This window comes from Benincasa hispida, chromosome 8 (assembly GCF_027475165.1).
Source record: "Benincasa hispida cultivar pf3 chromosome 8, pf3_genome.v1.1, whole genome shotgun sequence".
NCBI lineage: Eukaryota > Viridiplantae > Streptophyta > Magnoliopsida > Cucurbitales > Cucurbitaceae > Benincasa > Benincasa hispida.
This window is the reverse complement of record NC_143485.1, coordinates 62642526-62664591: the sequence shown is the minus strand read 5'-3', so window position 1 is coordinate 62664591 and position 22066 is coordinate 62642526. Positions and strand designations below refer to the sequence as shown.

General features: G+C 36.0%; 1 long non-coding RNA gene across 2 annotated transcripts; it reads right to left on the bottom strand.

Annotated features, from left to right (window-relative positions):
* Positions 1–7888: 7888 nt before the first annotated feature.
* On the bottom strand, positions 7889–20951 carry LOC120083716 (uncharacterized). Of its 2 annotated transcripts, XR_005483524.2 has the most exons (3): positions 20815–20951; positions 8412–9364; positions 7889–8204 (listed from the first exon to the last, which is right to left on the bottom strand). It is a non-coding gene; the product is annotated as an uncharacterized LOC120083716 (long non-coding RNA). The 2 variants fall into 2 exon arrangements; XR_016531408.1 differs by lacking the exon at positions 20815–20951 and having other exon boundaries at positions 8412–9532.
* Between the last annotated feature and the right edge of the window lie 1115 nt (positions 20952–22066).

Sequence of the window (22066 nt, the reverse complement as noted above, 5' to 3'; positions counted from 1 at the left end):
ATTCCTCTACTATTATCACATCTCCCATAGGGGTAGAGATATATAGCTCTTTAGGCATAGACTCAAATAACCTATCTATACTAGATGCAAACATGCTGGATATAAATGAATGTGTGGCACCAGGGTCAAATAAAACATGAGTAGACTGTCCACATAATATGACATTACCGGTCACAACATCTGGAGACTTCGCTACCTCCTGGTGTGTCACGACATACACTCGCCTCTATTGCTAGGGTCGACCTACGACACCCTTCTGCTTGGCACCACTTGACCCTTCGCCTCAATTTCCAGCACCTTTTAGTTGGTTAACTGTCTGGGAGGTTGCTGTGCTGTTGGGGCTTCCTTGTTCACTAAGGGACAGTCTCTCTTGAAATGCCCTGCTTGTTCATATTAGAAACATACCCCTCTGCCATCATAGCATACTCCAAAATGCCTCTTGCCATAACTAGGGCACGTCAGTTTCTTGTCTGTGCTGACTAGCGACTCACCAGCTCGTGGCATCTCTAGTCGGCTGACTGCACTGGCCAAGGGTCTCGATTTCCTCTTCTTGGATCCCTGCCAACTTGTACCCCTGAATTGGCTTCCACTAGTCTGAATTGTAACTGGAAGTCGGGATCCCCTGTCTGTCAGTCCTACTACAGCCTCATTGCCCCTTTGCAACTGCTCATCATCTGCCAAACTTCGCTCGACTCGTGTCGTCATTTCTACTAACTGGTTAAAGTCTAGCCAATTAGCCATAGAAGTCACCGGGGTTCTAATCTTTTTCCTCAAGCCTTGTTCAAACTTCCTGCATTTATCTCTTTCCTCAGCAATAATCGATGGAGCATACTGTGATAACTCTATAAATTTCTGCCAATATTCTACCACTGACATCGTTCCCTACGTCAGTCTGAGGAACTCATCTCTTTTCGCATCTCGAAACGAGCTGGGGTAATACTTGTCTTCAAAGGCCTTCCTGAACTCAGGCCATAACATCGCATCTGTACTCGCTCGTTTGACGAATATCACATTCCACCATTTCTCCGCTCCTTTCTGTAGTAGAAAGGTGGCTAAGTCTACCTTCCTGTCCTCTGGACAGCTCATAACATTGAAACATTTTTCAACTACATCCAGCCATAACTCGGCTTCAGCTGGGTTTGCTGTACCTTCAAATGTCATAGCCCCTAGGGCTTTAAACCTCTCAATGCCATATTTCTTCTCTGGGTCGGCTCGTACTAAGCCCACACTGGCTGCTAACCTCTGCGCTATCTTGTCAAAAACTATAACTTCTAGCTGGGAATCCGCCCTTGCCTGGGGAGTACTAGACTCTCTCTCAGACATCACTTTCTGGCCCATTGAATCGTTCACCTTCCTCTTTCCACCCTGTGGGTTCTTTCTAACCTCCGAGCCTCTATTGGTAGGGTCAGTATTCCTGCCTCCTATCTGCCCACTCTGCCTGCCACTTTGCCTCGGCATTCCACCTATTACAATTTACACATGTTAGGGACTCACACTTTAGGGACTTAGACTTATGCATGAACTTTCCCTCTTATTCCCAAAACCTTATGCTCTGATCCCAACTTGTCATAACCCTTCCCAGATTACCCTCTTAATCTGGAAAGAGATGTGATGAAAGCAGTTACTAGCCTTACTGCCAGCACTTACCACCTAAGCTTTCTAACTTAAACACCAACCTATTAAACATTATTAATGTACGCATACAACATGCCTCCATAAGGTTCTACATAAGTTTATATAATCACATGCAAACATCCATGACACAACATTTATAGGTAAAATATTTACAATTGGGCCCAAACATCATTAACAAAGCTCTAGTCCCTTTCAAAACATGTGTATATAGACAGACCATCAACCTAAGTTCTTCTTGACAAGCCAGGCCTTTCAGTGGCAAACAGCAGTAGGATCAACCTTGAGGAATCTGACCGCTACTTGGAAAAGGAAAACATAGAAAATCTGTGAGCTAGTAACCCAGTGAGTGACTTTAGAATCATATTACACCATGCATTACATTACTATAAACATGTAAATATATCGATGGGCATCTCAAGCAACTTCCTCTAAACATAAACATTAATATCTACTCTTAAACATCATTAAACATTATTATTCCCTAATTGAGAACGAGCATACATCACTCTAGCTCCCAACGTCTGTTACCGGCCAAGAGACCCATACTTCGGCCTCTCTTTGCTGGTATATGGCCTAGGAGACCCATACTTTGGCCTCTTATTCAGAACTACCTACGTGCACGTGGATTTTACTAAGTACCGGCAACACCTTAGGTACTTCCTGGATACTTTCCATACCTTCAGTATCCGGTTTACTAAAAACATATCATGCTTTTTATACAAAGACTCATTCCATTATAGCCTTCCTCCAGAATGCATGCGATTCTAAGATGAACTTTGGACAAAATAATCTTCTAAGGAAAACTGAAATTCCTTCCAAGAGTAATGAGCGAGCAAACAAGGTGTGGAGTTAATATCTAAATCCTCCACTTCCTTTTCTTTTCTTACCCAAAAAAGAAGAAACCTCAACTTGAGAATTTCCTACCACTTTCAATTGCTAAAAAGTGAAAAGATTTAGACTCAGAATTGGATTAGTTTCTCCTCAACAAATAAGTGCTTGGGCCAATAAAACCCTACCTAATGGTGAGATAGTTGGGGAGGTAACAAAACCCTATACTTTTCATTCAAAACCAATAAACCTGAAAAAGATGGATTCACTGGAACTTAACTTTTGTATCGAATTCAAAATATACCTTGGCATGCGTTAAAATATATACGACTTGGAGAAGATACGCTATGCTATTCATTAAATATTTGTTGCTTGAGGAAGTATAAATTCATCATCAACATCACTGTAACTTACATGGTCTTTCATGCATAAGTATTGCAAGCATTAAGTTCATTTTAGTCACTCACAGCTTGTCGGGGCTCTTAACGGTTTATATGCCTCTTCTAGCTCTTCTTGGCCTAAAAGGACATAATTCCCAATTAGATTCCTTAGAATTCTCAGCAAAATGTCTCAGATAGTTCTTTTACTAATGAAACTTTTATCAACAAAATCAGCATTACTAGAGAGATGATCATAATGAGCGAGATCACCTTTATAAGCGAGATCATCCTTATGAGCGAGATTTACCATTCCCAGCGAGATTTGGCATTTTCCAGCGAAATTCAGTGCAAAACCAGTGAGATTTCCGTCCTTAGCGAGATCCACCTCTCGCTCTCGCTCTCGCTCGCTCTCTATAGTGAGCTGCTTGCTTAATCTTCCTAAGCAGTTGCTTGTTTACGCATAAATTTCCTATTTTAACTTCAAAAATTCATAACTCAAAATACATGACTCTTTTAAGAAACGTCCTTCTATAAACTTGTTTAGAATTGAGTTACTTTCTTACCTTAAAATATCAACAAAAAATTTCTTGTAGTTTGGCGTGGAGCTTCCAATATCCACCCTGAGCCTTGATTAATCTGAGAATCTACCCCTTCTGTAAATTCTTCACTTTTTGTTCTTCTCCTTCTGAGATCTTTCTCCGGCAAAACAACTTCGAAAACTAGATTCTACCAGCTTTCAAATGGCATTGATCTCACTTAATTTTCTCATGTCATTTGCCAAAACCAAGCATCTGAAGTTTCGCTTCCATTTATTCTTCCTGCCGCCTCCCGTGTTCAATGGTCAAGCCGCCACCTCATCCCACACTTAGTGTTTCCGGCCAATTCCAATTAGTGAGCTCCTTCAATTAATTTGTTTTTCCTTCCTTTCCTTCATAACTCGTGTAAGTAACCATGCATCTCCACTTATCAAATAACTAATATAACATTTCTTTGGCTAAACATGCTTATATAGAAAACTTAGAGTTTGGGGTTTACACATCAAAATCCAACTCTTCAAATTCATCGTCCGTTTCTGTTATGAAATCTCTGTACTGATTCATCATATGGCGATGCAATTAACTCGATCAGGATCAATACATTGTTGGATCTTCAAACTGACTAAAGGGTGCATTCAAGTTTATATCCAACCCTATTCTATTTACATTTACATACAAATGCACTAAATTCGGGAGAAGCATCGCGATTGAGAACATCAAGTTCATAGCTTTTTCATTCGGAATAGGGAATGACATAAACCTTACTGATCCTGATGGTTCTAGATTAGGATGTCTATATATTATTTTTAACTGATTTGTTCCCATATCTACATTAAGTGACATCCCAACCATTTCAATAAATTATTCAAATACAATTTCACTATTCATATTTATGCTAAAACCCACACTTAGTGATTGGTTATAATCAACTCCATCAATACTATCAATCATATTACTATTTGTAAACAACATAAATCCTAAATATTTGTCGGCCATTTTCTAAAAAAAAAGACAAACAATACATTACTAATTGTTATACTAATTATCAAACTTAAACAAAAACAAACAACAGTAAAAATCACAATAAGAAATATAAGAAATATATTTAAAAAATCACAATAAGGTAAACTTTTTTAAACTATTTTTAAACATAAAGTAAATTAAAATTTTTAAAACTATTTAAAACTATTTTTTCAAAGTTAATACTAAAAAAATAAAATATCATAAGAAATATATACAAAAAATCACAATAATTTTGTATTAGACTAGAAATATTAAAGTTTTTAAACTATAAACATCAACTTTTTAAACATAACAATAAAGTAAACTTTTTAAAACTATTTTTTCAAATTTAATACTAAAAAAATAAAATATCATAAGAAATATATTAAAAAAATCACAATAATTTTGTATTAAACTCAAAATATTAAGGTTTATGAACATAAACTTTTTAAACATATCAATAAATTAAACTTTTTAAAACTATTTTAAACTATATTTTCAAAGTTAATACTAAAAAAATCAAATATCATAAGAAATATATTTAAAAAAAATCACAATAATTTTGTATTAAACTAAAAATATTAAAGCATAAACATAAACTTTTTAAACATAACAATAAAGTATACTTAAATACAAACAAAAACAAACAAAATATAAATAAGATTAACATGTTGGTATAACATAATATAAATAAGATTAACACTAATAACAACTACTAAGATTAACATTAATAGAGAAAGAACTACTAACATCAATATGTAAATATTATTGAACTCAACGACTACTAAAAATTAACATGATAGATCTACTAAATATAAAAAACTAGTAATAAATAAATAGTAAACTCACAATTTAATAGTGGTTTTACTTTTTTCCCCCAAAGTGACCATGGTCTCTCTTTTCTTTGCTATTTGTTATTTGACAATAAAAACTATGAAAAAAAAATATTATGAGAATATGGATCAACAAAAACTATGAAAAAAATAAAATATTATGAGAATATAAGAATTTTGTTAACGTTACCTGTTTTTTGTTCTTTGTTTCCTAAACAGCAACAAAAACTATAAAAAGAATATAATAGTATGAGAATAGGAACAAAATTTACAATTATTTTAAAAAAAATGAAATTTTGTATAGTAAATGTACAAACCTCACAATTTAATGGACGAATGTGGGGGAAGAAGAAGATTTAGAACAAAAAAGGGAGTGATTTTTTTATAAGTTTTCAAAAGAGAACAGGTTCGGCAGAGAGCAAAATTTTTCGAAAGAGAAGAAGATAGGCAGAGAGCAATGAAGAAGGAGAGAGCAATATGTGTGATTTGAGAAGTAAGAAGTGAGAAGGGGAGCAGGCTCTAAAAGCTTGTAGGTCGAATTTTGAAAACTCGACCCACATAATTAATTTGGGACGAAGTTGGGAACAGAGAGCGTTGGGATTTAAAGAGGAGGAACAGAGAGCGTTGGAAGCCGATGGGATGCAACGATGGGACGAATCACTGCGCATGTAGCTTTAATTAGGTCGAGGGTTGAACCCTCGACATCTCCTTCAAGTAGGTCGAGGGTTCAACCCTCGACTTCTTCTTTAATTTATTTTAGATCGAGGGTTCAACCTTCAACATAATATTTTATACCTTTTCCCAACCTCAAAATACAACTACAAATCTCTAAATACTTTCAAAGCAACTATATTTCACTAAATAATTTTCCTAACCATAATATTTTAAAAAAATATCCTTTTAAAAACATGTTTTTTTTTAATCAATTTGTTTAGATATAAAATATCCAATGTGCCCACAATTTTAAATGAATCATTTCTTTATTTCTCCTTTGTGTTTCTTCTTATGTTACTAAAATATTAAATACTAAAAGTGATCTAAGTTTAAACTTTGTGAAACCATTTAAAAGTAAAAATATTTTAGCATTTTGTTCAATTTATAAGCATGTTATAAAGAATAGGAAAAAAAAATGTATAAAAATGAGCGGTCATGTACCTAAAACGCAGTTGTATTAATAGAGATCTGATGAAAACTAAATCAATATTCGTGCAACGAAAGGTGTGCGATCACTAACATTGGGTGCAGGATTTTATTTTGGTCATATCTCCGTCAATACAACTCTGTTTTAGCTAAATGACCACTTTCTTACATAATTTTTTTCGTATTCAATCCAACCATGTTTGTAAACTAGATAAAAAATTTAGAAAAATTTGACTTTAATATTTTGAAAACCAAATTTATTAAACTTTAAACATTGTAAAGTCATTTCAATTCAAGATTCTTTACCATTTTGCTCCATTTTAAAGCATGGTTGGAAAGTAATGGAAAAAATGTATGGAACAAGTGGTAATTTAGCTAGAGCGAAATTGTATTGACGAAGATATGACCAAAACAGAACCAACGTTTGAGGTGCGATTGCTAAGCTTGAGGTATGCGACGCGTAGCTCTCGTTTTGCAATTTTGTTTAGGCCAAATCTCGGTCAATACAACATCTATTTTAGCTCAATGATCGTTTTCATACATTTTTTGATCTTTTCAACAATACTTGTAAACTGAACAGAAACTTAAAAAATCTTTGACATACTCTGAAAGTCAAATTAATCTGAGTTTAAACGCTGTAAAGGCATTGAAATTCAAGATTATTTTACATTTCTTTTCAGATAAACCTTTTTCAAGTCCAACAAGTTTTTATGGCAAAAAAAAAAAAGAAAAAAAAAAAAAGAAATTAAGAGTGAATAGTTTGTGAATAATTGAGGTTGAAAGTGTAAATTTAGAATATAAGAATCCATATAAGAATCAGATTGAAACAAACTCAAACTTCAAGGGAAAAATTGTAATATTTTAAAACTTGTGGACTAAATTGAAATCAAATTCAAAATATGAACAGTAAAAATATAACAAAAATAAAATATAAGGACAAATAGAAACTAAACTCATAAGCGAGGGTAAATGATTTTAGAATTTTAGAGAGGAAGTCTTTTTGAGAAGATGATTGCTTGAATTGTTAGTGATCGCTCCTTCCTCTTAAAGAGAAGGAAGAAAAGACAAAAATAGCACCTAAAGATGTGATAGGATCTTCTAAATCATTCAAAATAACGAGGGTTAGGTGAAAGAGTAAGTATGTGAAAATAAGCTTCAACCTAACATAAAGTACTAAAATGACTAAAACAAGACTTCCAATAAGGATAGAAGAGTTGAATGTGAATGCCTTGTTCGTGTGAAAAATGTATGATAGGTTTAAACTCTTCTCCAACATCACATCTCAAAGTTTGAATGTCTTTGTAAAGTCATAAACCGCTTAAAGACCAAGATAACTTCTCCCATAGTTTTCAAAGGATAAACCCAAACATAATGACTATAATCATCTAAGAACGCAATATAGTATTGGTAACCCTGAACAGATTGAACAAGGGTTGATCCCTATAAATCAGTTTGAAATAAAACTAAAGGTTGAGTAGCATGAGACGTGGATAAAGGAAAAGGTAACTTATAAGATTTTCCAAATTGACAAGTCTTACAAAATGACTCTTTTTCATTATCTTTAATGGAAGCTTTACATTGATGAAGAACTTGACTCAAAATTCAAGAACTATGGACTAATCTTTGATGCCATACATTTTTTGTATAAGAGACAAAAGCATGACTAAGAAGAGGTGTCAAGTGTCTTGTAGCATTGAGGATTGTGGTCTTCACAGAAATGGTTGCTCCTATGTTGATCATCAAAGCTTCCTTATTTCCAATAGATAGGTTTGAGGCTTCCAAAAATCCTAGCAACCAGTAGAGCCCATTCTCAACGATGCCTTCCAACACCATGACCTTGGATTTCATTTCTTTAACAACACAGAACAAAGCAGAGAATTCAACAATCATTGAATTTTCCTTGGCAAGTTGAGAAATATTGATTAAATTCTTTTTTATTCCAGGAACACAAAGGAAATTCTTGAGAGTAATAATTCCAAAATTAGAATTGAGATTAACAATCCTTATGTGAGTAACAGACAATTTATAACCATTACCAACAGTAACTTTGGTCATACCTGAATATTCTCTTTGAATGTGAGGTTGCCTAGCTCATATATGATGTGATTGGTTGCTCCACTATCCAAATACCAAGCAGAATCTTGGATAGTATCGAGATAAGGAAGAAGAGTAGAAGGTTCGACAAAGGTAGGGGAGGCAGGATTGGTGTTTGAACTGTTGGACTCCGCCAGTGGTTATCCTTCTTATCATACCTGTGATAGCAAATGACAGCCGCATGCCCTAATTTTCCACAAATTTGACACATAGGCCAGTTATTGAATGGATAAGGGGAATACCTTCCTTGTCCCCTATTCCTTCCTCCACGATTGAATTGATTCTGGGGAGATCTATTGAACTGTTTTGATGAAGACGGGTTGGATGATGGTTGGTTGTTCTTGAGTTTCTCAGCTTGCACAAGATTAATTGAAATAGAGTTCTTACGAGTTTGAAGATGTTCATAACGTTCTTCAAAAGACAATCATTCAAACTATATTTTGCTCCAAGACAGTTCTTGACTTCTTATAACACAAATAATTGGAGTATATGCATCACCAAGTCCAACAACAACATAAGAAATAAAACTTCTCATACCCATAGGATATCCAACAAGTTGGAAGTTATCAAAATAAATTTTCATGGTAGACAGGTAGTCACATGGTCATCATACCTTTGCGAGTTTCTTGTAGCATTTGTCTGTTGTGATCTTCTTGCGATCTGAATTGCACTCCAATACTCTTGAATTGACTCCCACAAAGATTTGGCTTCATCGTGTCCCGTGACTTGTGTGGAAACTTCGGGCGTTATTGTGTTGTAAAGCCAACCAATGATCAATTGATCTGCCGCAAGCCATATGTCATGTTCGGGGTTAAAAAGCAGCAATCTCTCTGGTTCATCTTCCCAGGAAGGAATCTCGATAGAATGCTCAAGACACATAGTACATTCCCTAAGATGAGGTAGCTTGGTATTGTTCCTGTATTTTATGCATTTATTTGATAGTTAGAAGGATACCACTGTTTAATGTTCTAAGTGAAACAGTCATCAAAGGAGTCGTAGGGAGTAAGGAATTGCAGACCAGACTTGATTCTATACTCCTTTCTTTTTCTTTGTGTATTTGCATTGTACTTTCTATATTGACAAATTCAAACTTTCCAATATAAATACATGTTCATCTTAATCTTTTGTCCATCTTTTCCATCAATATCATTCGTAACTAAATTGTCAACTGGGTTGAGAAGTGTGCAACTTACACTACTAAACAACAAAAGAATCAGACGATCAACTTGTCTTATACATGCTTATATGACTTGCTTGAATCAATTGAGAGATTGTTCTAAGTAAATTTAATCTAAGTTTGAAAGACTTTATATTTTGATGTCATAAAACAAGAGAAGATATTTCTTAGAAATAAGTATATCCTCTGCACTTTGCACTCATCGCATGCATCTTAGAAATAAGATAATGTGGCTATATACACTGAGAAGTGCTGGACGTAACATTGAGTGCATCGCTTGATCGCATAATCCACTTAGTTGTTAAGGAAGTGTTAGTGACAATTCTTCTTAACCCTTTCATCATATATCTATCATTAAATTCACATTGTTTCATTTACACATAATTTTCATCGCATAATACTTGTATTTAAAATAGCTCATTCACTCAATCATTTCGAACATTTCAATTTGCACTATAATCATATTTTTAGTTTCACTGCACATTTGCAAGCAATCCCTACGTTCGACCCTGAACTCACTAGGAATCTGACCAAATTTGCACTTGGGTTCGATCAGATAAAACTAAGCGTTAAACCGCAATAGTCTTATCAATTCATCGCATGTTATTAAAGCATCGAGTTTTTGGCGCCGTTGTTGAAGATTGTGGTAACTAAGTGTGCCAAAACTATTCTTATTGATCTTTGCAGACCTCGAATTTCTAGAGTATTGTACCTTGACTACGAGAAAGGCGCAAGCACTATATGAGTGAAGGAAATACTCCCGAGCTCATATACGACCCAGAAGTAGAGAGAAATTTTCAAAGAAGACAGAGAGCCAACAAAAGAAGATGACAAAACAAAGCTCGTAGGATGGCTGAGCAGCAGAACCACCTAGAGGAACTATGAGTGGAAAAAAATCACAATGAAGCACTTGTCAACCCAATTTTGTTGGCAAATGTTCATAATAAACCCATCAGGGATTATGCGTCACCCAACTTGTATGATTTCTCTATAGGAATCATGCGACCAGCCTTGGATGGAACAAGATTTGAAATGAAGCCCGTAATGCTTCAAATGATTCAAGCAACTGGTCAATTTGGGAGAAGATACGGTGAAGATCCACACACTCCCTGAGGAGTTTTATTAAAATATGCAACACCTTTGTATTTCCAAACATCAAACCAGAGGAAGTACGAGTAGCATTATTCCCATTTTCACTATGCGATGAAGCTAGAAAATGGGCATACTCGCTTGAACTAGAGGAGATAACTTCATGGGAACAAGTAGTATAGAAGTTTATGAAAAAGTACTTCCCACCAATAGAAAATGCAAAGAGAAGAAGGCTGATTACAAACTTTCAGCAAGGAGAATTAGAAACGCTTAGTAATGCATGGGCGAGATTCAAAAGATTAGTTAGGGATTGTCCGCATAACGGACTTCCTAATTGTCTCTAGATGGAAATCTTTTATTATGACTTGAACTCAGGATTACAAGCTGCTGTGAATGCTGCTACGGCAGGAGAACTACTGGACAAGACATATATCGAGGCCAAGAATATTTTGGATCGGATCTCAAAGTATCATGAAGATTGGCTGGAAAATGAATATGGCTCTAAAATGAACAGAACTCAGAATAATGACATTATTGCATCTCTGCAAGCACAAGTTAATGCAATGAAAAATTTGCTGCAGGCGATAAGCATGACCAAGACTGACGCGAAAGGTGGGCAAGTGAATGCAATTTCCCAATTGAACAATGAAAGTTGTGTCCTTTGTGAGGAAACTCATTCCTTTGACGAATGCCCGCACAATCCTCAATCTGTCTATTTCATTAAAAACAACCCTTTTTCCAACATGTATAATCCTGGGTTGAGAAACAATCCGAATTTCTCTTGGGGTGGTAATCAGCAGCAAGCACAAGTCAATCCTCACAATGCTCATAGAGATGGGTCACCAGGGTTTCAACAAAGATCAAATGGATTTCAGTAAACAACCAATTCATCTCAGTCATCCACATCTTCTTCCTTAGAAAATTTATTGAAGGAATCAAACAACATCCATTCGCAATCTTGAAGTACAAATGGGCCAGATCGCAGTCGAGTAGAAAAATAGGCAACAAAAGGCACTTCCCAACACCACAAAAATTCCTCACCACATGAGAGACAAAGGCAAGGAACAATATCAGGCGGTGACATTATGAAGTGGACACATAACAACAGAAGCTATAAAAAGAAAATCGCATGATGAATCTAAAAGTCAACAAGACAAAGATCGTGTGTCCGAAGAGAGTGTTCATAAGGAAGTACAAGAATCAGAAGAAATAACCACAACAACTCCTACAACATTAACACCATAGGACGAGCAATCACCTCCATTTCTACAAAGGCTAAAAAGAAGAAAAGCGATGAAAATCAATATCAACGCTTTCTTAGAATATTAAAATAGCTGCATATCAACATCCTTTTATGGAAGCTACAGAGCAAATGCCCACCTATGCTAAGTTTTTAAAGAATATTATATCCAAGAAAAGGAGCATAGGGAAATACGAGATGGTGGCTCCAATGCAAGTCGACAATACGATAATTCCTCCAAAAATGAGAGATCCTTGAAGTTTTACAATACCTTGTTCAATCGAAGAAATTTATATTGGGCATACTCTATGCGATCTAAGGGCAAGCATACATCTAATGCCCTTGTCAATTTTTAAACAATTGAAGATAAAAGAACTCACTCCCACCTCAGTGACCCTCCAATTAACAGACCGATCACTTGTACATCCGAAAAGGAAATTGGAAGATGTGTTGGTTAAAGTGGATAAATTCATCATTCCCGCGGACTTCATTATATTTGATTATGGAGCTGATAAAGATGTCCATATTATCTTGGGATGACTATTTCTCTCCACTGAAAGAGCTCAGATCGATGTACATAAAGGAGAGATTGCAATGAATGTCAGTAGTCAAAAGCTGAAGTTTAGTATCATTAAGGCGATGAACTACTCGGATGAAGTACACTCATGCGATATAGATGGGAAATGGCCCTGCAGCTTTGATTGGGAAGCAGATGAAGAATCAGAACCAAAGGAAGAGGCCTACACTGCAGTTGAATCATGTAATGCAATTACTGTGATACAGAAAACTTGTGAACCGCTGTATATAGAGGAAGAAATGGGCTTTAATAAAACCTCTCTGGAACAACCTTCAGTCCTGGAATTGAAGGTGTTACCAGCCTATCTAAAGTATACTTTCCTGAGACAAAATGAAACCTTGCCAGTCATCATATCATCCACACTTTCCAAAGAAAGAGAAACAACCCTTCTTAAAGTATTAAAAAAATACAGCAAAGCCAAAGGGTGGATTGTTGTTGATATTAAGGGTATAAGCCACATCCTATTGCATGCATAAAAAAAATTGGAAGAGGGTCAAAAGGGCTCGGTTGAACCTCAACATAGGTTGAACCCTGCGATGAAAGAAGTGGTAAAAAAAGAAATCATTAAATGATCGGATGCAGGAATTATCTTCCCATCTCAGATAGCACAAAGGCTAGCCCGGTGCAGTGTGTGCCAATGAAAGGGGGAATGACAATCGTACCTAATGAGAACAACGAATTAATAACAACGCTTACAGTTATCGGTTGGAGAATTTGCATGGATTATCGAAAACTCAACGCCGTGACAAAAAAGGATCACTTCCTCTTACCCTTCATTGACTAAATGCTAGATAGATTGGCGGGGAATGACTACTTTTGCTTTTTGGACGGATACTGATAACGGGCAGAAATGCATGTTATTATAGCGTAAATAAGTAAAACAATGAGGTAACGCGATGGTAAAAATATACAAAATCATGTCCAAAAGTGTTAAACTAAGAATATTGCGATCACATGCACCCATCACATAAAAGCAACCAATTTACTTATTTTGTACAGGAAAAATGCATGTGAAATTGCGATCAAGGGAATTCGGTATCCGCTCGCATTGAAAGTTTGTGATTGCAAAGCCATGCGATCGTTTGTGCTCGCGAGAAGCAGCTCAAGAAGGTGGCCGCATAAAGACGGCGCATCAAGGTGAAAGCTTAATAAATCATGATGGGACAGAATAGCTGGTGACGGTCGAATCCGAATTTAGTTGACAAACCGTTAACGACACACTGTAGCAAGTACACTCAACTTTTCGGTGACCATTAATCGGCGCATCAGACAGAAGTTTTAATGACCTTCCATAATTGCAATCATTAGAAAGAAAAGCTTCTTCACCTTGAACACTATAAATACCGAAGGCTACCATCGGAGCCACATATAGACGTTCGCCTCATATAGAAGATAGCCATATATAGAAGATAGATAGCCTTAGTTGTTCATAGTTGTTCATATATTTAGAAGGCGGAGGCGAGCAAAGAGAAGAAGACGCTGAGAGATCATTCCTGGTTAGCTCGAAAGACTGTCGGGAAGCACTGCAAAAGGAAAGAGGGCCGACACTTGCGAAAGCAAGAATATTTTTCTGGGCAAAGTAGAGTAAAAAGACAGTGTAAAAGCATCGGGAAGCAAGACATTACTATCGGGCTTCTTATCCCTACTTTCCATTGTTGTTTTGTATTCTGACTTTACTTATAGAAAATGGATTTTTCATCTCAACATCTGTTCAATCTCTTCACATTTTGCATGAGTAGCTAAATTTCTGAATGGGTTGAGAAGCACTTAGCTAGCATGACCTAAGATCTTCATTTTATGCGATCATCTTGTCTTATGTATGTGTCATTCACCTTTTAGGGATACTTCAGAGAGTAGTCTAAAGAAAGAATCTAGACTTGAGAGAGTCAGATTAGAATCTAGGCTTGAGAGAGTCAGATTAGAACTGCATAAGAAAGAGATAGAGACTTAGAGATAAGCTCTGTTTGCTATTACGCATCACATGCACCCTAGAAATAGGATATGATAGTATGCGGTCACCTTGCGTATGTGTGCATCATTCATCATCGCATAGACAAGAATAGAGGCTTAGAGATAAGTCCTATCAACATTATCGTATACATCACATGCGTCCTAGAAATAGGAACTATGGAATTTGCATTGAGAGGTGACATGTTGTTGTGTGTGTGTAGCATGATCGCATAATTTGAATGCAATCTTAGGAAATGTTAGTTAAATCCCTTCTCAACTTATTCACCGCATACTCATTGTAACTCTCATTTTCATCAACTCATTATTTGAATCTACTGCATAGGAAGTATACTTAAACAATACACCAACCAACTTATTTGTTTTTGTCATCGCAAAGGAATCAAAATTTACCGTTGCATAGTATCTCAGTAGTCCCTGTGTTCGACCCTGGACTGACTAGGAAACCTAGTGAGATTTATACTTGGGTATTACTAGGAAAATTCGCATGTGCAATGCATAATTCACCATCGCAATTTCATACCATTATTTCATCACATTTACAACACATCAGATATGCGGGGTATAACCAAATTATGATTGCACCCGAGGATCAAGAAAAAACGACATTCACATGCCCATATAGGATGTTCACTTTTTGTCGCATGTCATATGGACTGTGCAATGCTCCTAGCACATTTCAAAGGTGTCTGTTGGCTATCTTCTCAGATTATCTTGAAGATTTTATAGAAATATTCATGGACAATTTTTTAGTCTACGGAAGGACATATGAAGTGTGCCTGGAGAATCTAAAGAAAGTTTTAAAGAGGTGTGAAGACATAAATTTGGTTTTAAATCGGGAAAAGTGTCATTTCATGGTGACCGAGGGGATTGTTCTCGGCCACAAGGTTTCTAAGACTGGCCTAGAAGTTTATTGAGCAAAGATTGAGGCCATTGAGAAGTTTTTGCCCTCTATGAGAAGTTTTCTAGGACATGCTGGTTTCTATCGCAGATTTTTCAAGGACTTCTAAAAAATTGCCAGACCACTAAACATGCTACTAGAGGTGGACTGACCTTTTGATTTCAACGTCAGCTGTTTTAATGCATTTGAGAAGTTAAAGAAAACACTAGTCTCAACTCCTGTACTAATTTCGCCAGATTGGATAAAAGCATTTGAACTTATATGCGATGCCAGTGGATATACGATGGGAGCAGCAGTAACTTAATGAATAGAAAGGGTTCTTCATCTTATAGCATATGCAAGTAAGACCCTTAATATCACCTAAGAGAATTATACACCACTTAGAAGAAGTTGTTGGCAGTGGTTTTTTCCATGGAAATGTTTCAACCTTATCTACTGGGATCAAAGGTCATCATTCACACAGATCACTCTGCTATCAAATATTTGATGACAAAGAAGGATGCAAAACCAAGATTAATCAGATGGGTCCTATTACTTCAGAAGTATGACATAGAGATGTAGATAGAAAAGGGACAGAGAATAAGGTCACTGATCATTTATCAAGACTTGAAAATCATGGAAATGATCGTGTACAACCTTCTGTAAATGCCTCATTCCCTGATGAAATATTGCTGAAAATCAATGAATACTTGCCCTGGTATGCGAACATTGTCAATTTTCTAGTTTGCAAGCAATTTTCAGAAGAATATACCTCTCAACAAAAGAAAAGGCTCATGCACAACTGTAAATTCTATTATTGGGACGAGTCTAACCTGTATAAAAAGGGATCTGACCATATCTTGAGACAATGCGTTCTGGAAACGGAATTTCATCGCATTCTCTATCAATGCCATGAATCGCCCTATAATGGACACTTTGGAAGTCAGTGCACAACTGCGAAGGTCTTGCAGAGTGAATACTATTAGCCTACCTTATTCAAGGATGAGCATGAATATGTCATGAAATGCGATAGATGCCGACGCATCAGGAACATTTCAGAAAAAAGAAAAGAAATGCCAATGAATGTCATCCTGGAGGTGGAATTATTTGATATATGGAGAACCGATTTTATAGGGCCATTTCCACTGTCTAATGGCCACAACTACATCTTATTAGTTGTTGACTATGTATCAAAATGGGTGAGGTGATTTCTTGTGCCTCAAATGATGAAATCATGGTATTGAAATTCTTGCAGAAAAACATCTTCACTTGCTTTGGCACGTTAAACGATGAAGGCACACATTTTATCAATCGCATCATCATCAAGATTCTTGTTAAATACAATATTCACCATAAAATAGCCATACCAACCCCAGACAAATGGTCAGGTAGAGGTATCAAATAGGGAGATCAAGACAGTGTTGGAGAAAGTTGTTAACTTGACACGAAAAGATTGGGCTCAAAGACTAGACGAAGCATTATAGGCTTACCACACTACATACAAAACTCCCATAGGGATTTCCTCATATGCTTTAGTCTTTGGGAAAGCCTGCCACTTGCCATTGGAACTGGAACACAAAGCATTTTGGGCCACGAAAAAACTCAACTTTGATTTGAAAAGTGCGGAAAAGGTAAGGAAGCTTTAGTTGTTGGAACTAAATGATTGGAGGCTGTAATCATATGAGAATGCCAAAAATTACAAAGAGCAGATAAAGCGTTGGCATGATCAATGCATTCGTAAGAAAAACTTTGAAATTGGACACAAGTATTATTATTTAACTAGTTAGAACCCATCATCATGACAGAAGTTTATCTTCATGGAGTAGTAGAATTGATCAGAGAAGGTGGGGCCAACACATTTAAGGTAAATGGAAAAAGAATCAAGCTTTACTATGGAGGGGATTTTCATTACGAAAAAATCTCCATAGACTTAGGGAAGCTCGAATGATGCGATACAAGGAGTCTCCGCACTTGAACGCAATATCCATTACGGGACACATCACACTTTTTTTTGTGTGTATCCTTTTAGTCTGACTGCTATTCTCATTTCTTTTGGATTGTTTATTTCTTATTTTTGTTCTTCTAGCTTCTTTAATTTTTATTTTTTTGCGTGCTGATTTCTGTTTTATTATTTATTTCACCTCTTAAAAAAATTGGTAATTAGGGTTTTCTGATGCGATGGGATTGTTGATGTGTGGGAATTGTAGCCCAACACATCTAAAAAAAAAACTCATTATAGGTAAGGAAATGATATGTCATCCCACCCTAGGTCGGTGAAAAGACGCACTGCTTGACATTCCATCCAATCGCCATTAGTGTGCACAACAACATGATTGCCTCGAACTGCGAGGCAGTCTATTGTTTCCCCTTCCACTATTCGCCTATTTAAACCCCTTTTCTTGAGTATCCTAATTCCTTGCGCTTTCATAAACCTTCCCTAAACCCTAAGCCTTCTGTGCCCTAAAGGCTTTCCGGAAAAACTTAAAAGCTTTCCGACCTTCTCTACGTCATATCTACTCTTCTAGCATGGCCGAACAAAATAACCCTTTGTCTGCCCGATCATTTACCCCTACCTTCTTCTATGAGGTGGTATCCCCCTTCGTTTCCACTAATCCCATCTCGTTTCCACAAATTTGTTCAACCCTGTGCTTATCCCCTTAGATATAGTCGTGTCTCAATCTTCATCTCCTCATGTTCACCTACAACCAACTACCTTCACTACAAGTGAGGCATGACATAGGGACGAAAAAGAGGTCTATAGGAATATTATAAAAAATCTAAAGCCTCTCGAATCCTTTGATGAAGGTGTGGTAAACCAGCCAGGCGATCAGCAAGCTAGGGCTGAGCCATCGTTGCTTGGGCCTGATAGCATGGTAAGCAAGGAGAAACAAGGTGAAGTTGTTGTCAATGTTGAAGAGGAGCCAGTTATCAGAAGAAGTGAAAAAGGAGGAAGGAAAAGAAGCATCGAAGCAAGTGAGTTCGCCTCATCTACCTAGGCGTTAGCAAAAGAGTTTAAAAAAAAAGGCCAAAAGGGTAAGGGAAGGCCTGGGCGATATAAGGAAGGAGGCAGAATGTTTAATAGCGGCGATAGAGCTCCATCGCAAAATTTTCAATGAGGAGCCTGAGCGTATCAAAGTTCCATTGCATCCTGAGAAGTCATTGGATAGCGCAGATCGTATGATGGAACTCGAGAAAGAATTGCACGAGGAAAGTGAAGAAGAGGAAAGAGCCAAGAAAGAAAAGGCTCAGAGCGTCGAGAAGAAATGAACTCAACCTTATTGACCATGATGTCAATGAGGAGCTAAAGTACTATTTATAACTTAGGCGCTTGAGCAATTTTTCCCTATATAGTAACTTGTGAGGTTTAAATCTTTTGATAATTCCGTGAACTGTTCTTTAGAATTTTTTCCTGTGATTGAATGATTATGGTTGTATTTTTGCTTGAGGTTGTATGGTCATTAGCTAGATTTCTAATTGCAATACGTGATATATAAATAGCTTGTAAACTATTAATTCTAATAGTAAATTATGTTCTTGTGGAAACAATATTTGAATGAATAATTTCTATATATTAACTTGAGATTTACATAGAAAATTTATATAAATGACGATAACCTAATTATACCTTAAATATATGTATAATACATAAATTAAGGCCTAAATATCTCAACATCCTCCCTCAAACTCAATTCGGTCAACTTGAGTTTGTGAGGCAATCAACTGAAGCTGATACAAAAACTAAAGAAAACTCCTTAATCAAATCAAGGCAGATCTTGGTTTGAAAACAAACCCACGAAGAACTAAAACACAGAGAACTTCTGGGCTGGAGAGAGATCTCATAGAGAGATCTAAAACAGAACTCATGAACTGCCAATTTAAAATCGAAACAGAGACACTTAAAAAAAATAAACATAAACATAACATAACAATTGGGCTAACTGAATTGACCAAACTAGACCGGACCGTTGAACTAAAACTGAATCGAATCAGACTTATTTAAAACACTAAACTAGGTCATAAAAACCATCTTTCTTCGTTTTCGTTTTGGAGATGAGGAAGGGCAGTGACGGATTTGGGCGATAAAGCTGCAGAATGAGACGTCGGAGGGTCCATTTTCGTAGTAGAGTTGGGCCAACATCGTATATCGGAGTAGGGGCGACGAGTGGTAGCTGGAATGACATTGTAGCAGATCTGGTCAACGAACATACATAGTCGCAGATCTGGAAGCCAGTGACACGTCAAACTAACAAAGACTGGGTGCAATCATAAATCTGAGATGGGTTGATGGATGACGATGTTGGGGAAGATTGCAGATTTGAGTGAAGAGATGTGGATCTGAGGACAGAGAACAGTGGATCCATGTTGAGCGGTTGTGTAGGCTAAGGAGGGCGGCGAAGTTGGTACTAGAGAAGAGACAGACACTTGGATTTTAGCGGTGTAGAGATATCTGAGATGCGGAAGAGAGGCTGGGCAACAACATATTTGGGCAGATGTGGAGCGGATCGAACAAATTTGTGCGCAAGGTCGATAGATCTATATAGTCTCTTCGACGGGTTGGACAATGGTCATGGGCAAAGATCGATGAGCTATCCACGACATCAACGGATCTGAGTAGAGGTACAAGGTCTAGGCAAAGACGGTTGGGTTGTAGCGAGTTTGTCAGTTTGATGGCGGGAAAGGCTGGCAGAGACAGATCTATGAACAAACTGTACGAAGCTGAGCAAGAGATTGGGCAGATCGAGATGGTTAGCGCAGATTTGGTCTGTCTCCGTCGATAACGGCCGTCGGCGGAGACGGAGAGGCGACAGTGGCTGAAAAAGGCAATAAAAAAAAACCTAGAGCTCTGATACCATGTGGAAACAATATTTGAATGAATAATTTCTATATATTAACTTGAGATTTACATAGGGAATTTATAGAAAGGACAATAACCTAATTATAGCCTAAAATATATGCATAATACATAAATTAAGACTTAAATATCTCAACAGTTCTAATCAACTTAGGGAGAATCATGATGAATGATAATTTAGGCAATTCCTAAATGATATTTATCTTAGCGAGATCCGAATTCGTAATGTGATTAGTCCAAATTGATTATGGTGCTTTTCATCTAATTAAATTGACTAATTAGATTAATTGGACTCTCATCTAGCTTTTCTAGGTGGGTTGGCTAAGTTTAGAACAATATAGGAGTTAATTTGATGAACTTATGTTCAAGTTGCAATTGCAATTGCACGATCCGTTATTGCCCTAATATCAAATTAGAGTAAAAAACAGAACAATTATTTAACTGAATCGAAAGCCTCACAACTTTCGATACAAAGATATGATAAGATCTTCTAAATCACCCAAAACAAGGAGGGTTAGGTGAAAGAGTAAGCGTATGAAAATAAACTTCAACATAACATAAGCTTAGGTTTACAATTTCTTACTCGAAATGAGCATTGTGATTCTGTCTACCTCTACCAAGCAGCTGACTGCAGAGAATTGACGACATTCCCCAACGTTGGAGGGAATTAAGGGGAAGGACCGAATGGGGTGCCAGACACTGTTACTTTCAAGTTTTAGCTTTTACTAGATGAGTATAACTCAAAAGGGTTAATATATCTAATGTACTCTCTTTTAATGGAGATGGATGTTCAAATTTTAGTAAGGTTAAAAATCACTTTTAATTCTTAAATTTTCATAAAAGTAATCATTTATTTCTTGAATTTTGGTTTGTAATGATTTAGCCCCTAAATTTTTAAATTTGTAATAATTTAGTCCCTAAATTTTATTATGTAATAATTTAGTCATTATATTTTAAAATTTGTAACCATATTATAGAAATTAGTGTAAAACTTTAATGAGATTTCTTGCATAAATAAATCTTTAAACTAATTAGAGATTGAATACTTTTATAAAATATAAAGTCTATATCATGAAATAGTAAAAATTGATAATTTTTAATGAATTTTTTTATGTTGGAGATTAAATTGTTACAAATTTGAAAGTACTAAATTGTTATATACCAAAGTTCATGAGCTAAATTGATACAAACTTGAAAGTACATAGATAAAATCATTACAAATCAAAGTTAAAGGATTAAATTATTACTTTTATGAAAGTTTAGAGACCAATTTTCCGTAATTCATCAACTGATTGTAACATAAACCAATCGCACAAATTACTATTGAATAACACTGAAAAACTCATTAATTCTAACAAAAAATTTGTCTTTTTTCTCTCTTTAAATTATTCAATCCATTCATGCATATGTTCTATATAATTTATTGATAGCAGAGGAGAATACTTGTTTTTAACTATTTTTTGTACAAAAAACTTAGAAGGGTAAAATTTACAAGACTTTTTCAAGTTGAATAGTGCATTACTCAAGTTTATGGTGCAATTTAATGAAATTGAAAGTTTTATGATAAATATTGATATGTGTTTCTTTGTTTTGATTTTTTTTTAATATTTATGGTATATTTTGGCCAAAAGCACTTTGCTTTCGAATATTGTTGTTTGACAAATGTTGAATTTGATTTAATTTTTTAATAATTAGTTGAGAGGTGATTCTTGATGGATGATTGACTGGGAAATGAGAATCACTCCGAAAACAATACCTCATTTCACTCATTTATTAAAATACCAAGATTGCCCTTATCCTTAAGAATATATTTTTTGCCCTTCTCAGTTAAAAGA